We start from the raw sequence: 6,194 nt of genomic DNA, 5'->3' as shown, positions 1-6,194 counted from the left end.
TATTTTAGATTTTTTCCATAGTGACTTTTTTTTTGGTACAATCAAAAAAGATATTTATTTAGCAAAATTGACTCTTTTTTAATTTTGTCAAAAGAGATAACTTTATTTTTTGGTAATTTTTTATGGGTCTTATCAAAAAAATAATTTATTCGATAAAAATAATATATATATATATAAATCATCTTCTTTTTGTACTTTTTATTATTATTATTATTTTTTTTTTTTTTTTTGGGATTTTGACAACAGAGATAATTTATTCAATAAATATATTTTTTTGACGCTTTTTTTTCTTCATGTTAAAAGAGATAATTTTTTAAATGGTTACTTTTATTTTTTTATCAGGCGAAAAGAGGCAATTTATTCAACATAACAAAATTATATATTTTTTGGGTCTCTTGAAAAAAATTATTCAATTTTTATTTTATTTTATTTTATTTTATTTGTGTTATCAAAAGATACTTAAAATATTAAAGATTATAGATAAGGAGAGAAAATATGAAAGAGCAGTTGTATCATTTAAAAAGTAATAATTATTTACTTGTAAAGATAAGGTTAGAATTGTCATTTCATTTAAGATTGTAGTGCAAATATTGAAAAATGGAGTGCGGATATCGACTCCCATATATATAAATATATATTGAGAGAGAGAGATGGGACAAGTGCAAAAAAACACTTGGATTGTTAATTTTTTTCATTACTTTTTTCTTTTTAGAAGCATTATTAATTTTTTTTTCTTTAGTTTTTAATTTTATTTTACTCTTTGTGAGTTAACTTTGGATTGTAAATTTTTTCTGCATTTTTTATTTTTTATTTTTTGTTCATTCTTAATTTATTAGTTTGAGTCAAGGTTTCAATGTTTTTTGTGTTTGGGTTGGACTTGATTTGAATTTGTTGCTGAAAGTTTTTCATATGTTAATTTTTTTTTTTTCTTCTTTTTTTTTTGGTTCAATTTTAATTTATTGTTTTGAGTCATACATCAGGTTTCAAAATTTTTGATGTTTGGGTTGGACTTAATTTTGAATTGAATGTGTTGCTGAAAGTTTTTTATATGTAAAAGTTGTTGGGGAAATTTGAACATAAATATAACACATTATAATCATATCACATAAAATTATTATTCATACTGTAAAAAGAATAAAACATCAAAGGATAATACATCAACATGAACTGATAATAAAACACCTTGGATAATATATTAACGTGAGTAATACATCAATTTGAACATCATGAATATAACAATGAATCATAGAATATTAATCTGTACAATAATATCAACAATAGAAATTAAGATAAGAAAACAATGATAATAAAATAAATAGGAAAGAACTGGCCTGGATAATTAGAGGCATTCAAGCACTGACCTAAAGTCGTATGGCAAACACTGTCCTAAAGTCGTTTGGTCTCCCTACGTGTAGGTAATAACAGTCTAATACGGCTCTAAGATACAACACATATTAGTTAGTGTTCTTCTCCAGACACATCCGAAAAGAGACAATAATGTACTAGTCTTGTCTTCAAAGTTGCCTCAAACTCAATAAAAAATATTCTCACATACACTCAATGAAAAAAGAGATATAATAATTGTTTTTTTTTTATTATTTAAGAATAAATAGGCTAATAGCCTTACACGTTTCTCACACCAAAGTTTCTCTCTCGCATATCCCAAAATATTGTATAGGTCCTTTTTTATAACTTTTCAACTTTTAACTCTTTTGTAGCACCGATACAAAATTTAAATAAAATGATAATGGTAATAAATATAATAATAATAATGATACTAATAATATTTTTATAAAATAGTAGTAAAAAAAGTATGTTAATTTTTTTCATTTTTTATTTTTTTATTTTTTGTTCAATCTTAATTTTTTGTTTTGAGCCATACTTCGAGTTTCAATATTTTTGGTATTTGGGTTGGACTTGATTCTGAATTGAACTTGTTGCTGAAAATTTTTTATATGTAAAAGTTTTGATTTTTTGTTCAGTTTTTTTTTATAAAAAAAAATTATTTTCATAAGCATCATAATATTTTCTTTTAATATATAGTTTTATGTGATAAGTTTAACTTGGATTGTTAATTTTTTTTCTTTACTTTTTCTTTTTAGAAGCATTATTATTTTGTTTTTTTTTTCTTTAGTTTTTATTTTTATTTTACTCTTTGTAAGTTTACTTTGGATTGTAATTTTTTTCTCCCATTTTTTTTTTCTTTTTTTGGGTTCATTCTTAATTTATTAGTTTGAGTCAAGGTTTCAATATATTTTGCGTTTGGGATGGACTTGATTTTGAATTGAATTTGTTGCTGAAAGTTTTTAATATGTTAATTTTTTTCTATTTTTTATTATTATTATTTTTAAAATTTTTGGTTCAATCTTAATTTATTGTTTTGAGTAATACATCGAGTTTCAATATTTTTGGTATTTGGGTTGGACTTGATTTTGAATTGAACTTGTTGCTGAAAGTTTTTTATATGTAAAAGTTCTAATTTTTTCTTCAGTTATTTATTTTTTATTTTTTTAAAAAAATCATGATATTTTCTTTTAATATACAATTTTATTACTTAATTAAATTGGTGCAATTATAATCATCTAAATCAAGATAAATAATCTTGATTTTGATATTATTTTAGGAGTTTAAAAATACATCTATCACTAATTGAATTCCTATTGAAATATTTAATTAATAAATATTATTTTTATCTCTTTTACATTGTGTTAATATTATGTTCATTGGTCATTTTACAGTTTTGCTAATTATATTTTATAGAATAATTTTCTAATTTATTATTGTAAAGATTTTGTATATTGTTATCATTATTTAATTTAGTAATCTGTTTATCTTAATCAATATACCAGTGTGATTATTTAAAAAAAATATTTAATTACCATTTGAGAAAATAATTATTTAATTATTTTGAAGAATATTAATTTTAAATAAGATTTTACTCACTGCAACGCACATACTGTTTTACTAGCAATAATAGATAACTATAACCTAATAAATAAATAATAATTTTTTTATGGTCTCCACGTGGGCTATTCAGAGCTCAACATATGTATACATATGAATAAAGCATGAATAAAGTACACTCAAAATTGCTCTCTAACGATTTCAGTAAGGGCATGGACCCGTTCGAGACCCAGTTGACTTGAAGACAAATTTTAGTCGGATCAACTATGGGTGCAAAAAAATTCCATCAAATTGGATCGAACAATTTGATTTGGTTTAGTTTGCTAATGGTTCGGTTTGGTTATGGTTCTAAATTTATAAAACTGTAAAAATACGATTTGGTCACGATTTAATATCTTTTGAGATCAAATTAGACTGAATTGAACCGCTATGTTATATATATATGTGTGTGTGTTAAATTATATATTATAATCCTGCAATTCAAATCACTTAGAAGTTTGTAACAACTACCAACTTATGATTCACTCTTAATTCTCATAGGTTTTATCAATTTATTAGATAATTCTTTTATTTTATTTATTTATTTATGTTTTATAGTGACTGAATTTTGAATTGTGCTTGACTGTTTGTTGTCGAATTAGTAATTCTAGATGTATTAAGTTATTAGTTGTAATATCCGTAATTTTAAATAATTTATTAATTAGTTTATTCGCATTAATTGGTTTTAAATTATTTATTTATGTGTATTTAATGTGATGTGTTTGGATGTGTCCAAATTATTTGGACTTTAATTTAATTAATTGTGTGTGTGACATTTATCTATTTATTGTTATTAAATGTTATGTGAAATTTATTTGTTGTTATTAATTAAATAATTATCTATTTTTATTTATTTAATTCATTTGGGCTGGACTTTGGACTATATTATTTACTATTGGGCAATGGGCTATATGGACTAGTCTATTATTACAAGTTGGGTCTATTTTAAGTTAGGCCCAACCCAATGTTAATTGTAAGTATTTCATTTATTAATTATATAAATACATATAAATAAATGTTATATATATTAGAGAGAGAGAGAGAGAGAGAGATTTATTTGTTTTATTTTTGTGGTATCGGTGTAAAGGGGAGGAATGGAATTGGGTAGCCGAAAGTGAGAGGGTAAAAGGGGAAAGGGAAAGGGAAAGGGAAAGAAAAAAGAAAAGAAAAGAAAAGAAAAGAAAAGAAAGAAAGGGAAAAAGAAAAGGAAGAGAAGAATGATGATAAAAGGAGGTTGGTTATAATTATTTTTTTGTGTTAGTGTATTTGTGAGATAAGAGAAGATTCGGGAGAGGGAGATAGATAGAGAAAGAGAGAGGTTGATGAGGAATGAAGAAGAAGTAGGAGAAGAGATCAAGTAGAAGAAGGTGGTCGGAGGTGACGAATTTTATTTCCAGCAAAATAGACTTTGGATTTTAAATTCTTAAGGCATATTTATACTCTACTCTACTCCTTTGAATTTATAAGCCTATCACTTTGATTAATCAAAATTATAGTTGTTATTTTAGTCTATCACTTGATTTAAAATAAAAGAATAGTTTTTATTTTATTTTGTGGATTTAAATTAAAATAATTTATAAATCGGATGCCATGAACATGATTATCCTTTGTAAAATTATAGATTTAATCATGGATATATATATGTATGTGGTGTTGTTATAATCTAATGGTGGATGTATTGTTAAGATAAAATTATAATTATATTTTATCTTGTGGAATAAAATAATCTATTAATTGGATTCTATATTATTCTTTGCAAATTCATATATATGCTAGCTAATAAGTTTAGACTCACTTTACCGGGACAGATTTTATGACTGTTGGGTATGTAGTTGATTATTATTTATGGAACCGCGTGAGCTGGTTAATAAGTTTAGACTCACTTTACTGGGATAAAATTTATGGCCGTTGGCTATGTGGCTGATTATTATGTGTGGAATTACACGAGTTGGCTAATAAGTTTAGACTCACTTTACCATATGAGACAACTATATAATTGTCGAAGTATGTGGTTGATAGATTGGTGACACCGCGTGAGCTGGCTAATAAGTTTAGACTCACTTTACCCTGTGGGATTACTATACGATTGTCGGGTATGCAGTTGATTATTGAGAATCTTACCATTGGGTAAGTATATTGATTATTATTGAGATTTTTACCATTAGTAAGTATATAGATTATTGTTAAGATTCTTGCATTTGGGTAAGTATATAGATTATTATAGAGTTTCTTGCCATCGTGTATTTACACTTACTATTTTTTATTACGTTGTCTATTATTTAATTATAGATTTACCTTTGGGATTCGTAACCCATAGTTCGATTATATATTTGTTGTTGGGATTCATGACCCACTGTTGGATTATATTTATTATTGGGATTTAGTTATCCATTGTTTAATCACATATACTATAGGGATTGGTGGATTAGTGTTTAGTGTATAGGATGACGGCGTATATGGCCGAGTGATGTATTACATGTATAGGAGCTATTGCTCGGTTAGATATTAGACACTTAACCATCCTATATGAGTTCTAAGTGGTCGCCGTCTATTCCTGATGTGGTTACCTATACATAGTGATCATCTATTAGTGTGTATATGTATGTATGACTACGTAGCTAGTGGGATAATTATTGGTTAGAGATGATTTGTTTATCGATTCTCTGTTGGGTTGTGGAAGAGAGAACTTGCTCGTGGGTTTGACCCACCTTTTGTTGTCATATTTCAGGTCCTTGTCAATTTTAGCTTCAGGGATGACGACTCAGCGTATTAGGGATTTTATTCATCTTCCACTCCTTTCGATTATTTTATTGTATGAGTTTTTCTGACTTTAGAGTTATTACGGATTTTGGTTTAGGGGTCCTCATATTAAAGGATTCCCAAGTTGTATTATTTAAAGTATTAAAGTGTTGGGTTTTATTTCAATAATTCATGTAGAAATCGAATATACTGTAATTAATTAAAGAGTAATTTAGATATCGTACCTGATTGATGATCAACGCACATATACCTTTTGAATATCTATGTAATCCTCTGTGAGTTCCTTATCGCCCTTTGAGATATCTGAAAATAGAGCGTTTTACCCCATTCTGAGAGTTGTCGATACGATTGGACTGAATAAGGAATTTAAAACCCTTATATATAACAACGATAGGGGATGACGGCTTCTCTACAAACAAGCATATCTAAGTTTACCTTCCTATCATGGAAACTTAGATATCAATGGTTATAATTAAACCACACCAAAAAAG

The 6,194-nt window shown here is 26.2% G+C and overlaps 1 long non-coding RNA gene across 1 annotated transcript; it reads left to right on the top strand.

Annotated features, from left to right (window-relative positions):
* Window positions 1-3,909: 3,909 nt before the first annotated feature.
* LOC132268721 (uncharacterized) lies at window positions 3,910-5,963 on the top strand. The gene is made up of 2 exons (XR_009469353.1): window positions 3,910-4,320; window positions 5,672-5,963. It is a non-coding gene; the product is annotated as an uncharacterized LOC132268721 (long non-coding RNA).
* The last annotated feature ends 231 nt before the right edge of the window (window positions 5,964-6,194 follow it).

This window comes from Cornus florida, unplaced genomic scaffold (genome assembly GCF_030987335.1).
Source record: "Cornus florida cultivar Cherokee Brave unplaced genomic scaffold, ASM3098733v1 CherokeeBrave_3.0.0_Hap2_Chr08, whole genome shotgun sequence".
NCBI classification, from domain to species: Eukaryota; Viridiplantae; Streptophyta; class Magnoliopsida; order Cornales; family Cornaceae; genus Cornus; species Cornus florida.
The sequence above is the reverse complement of the archived record's forward strand: the minus strand, read 5'-3'. Positions and strand labels throughout refer to the sequence as shown.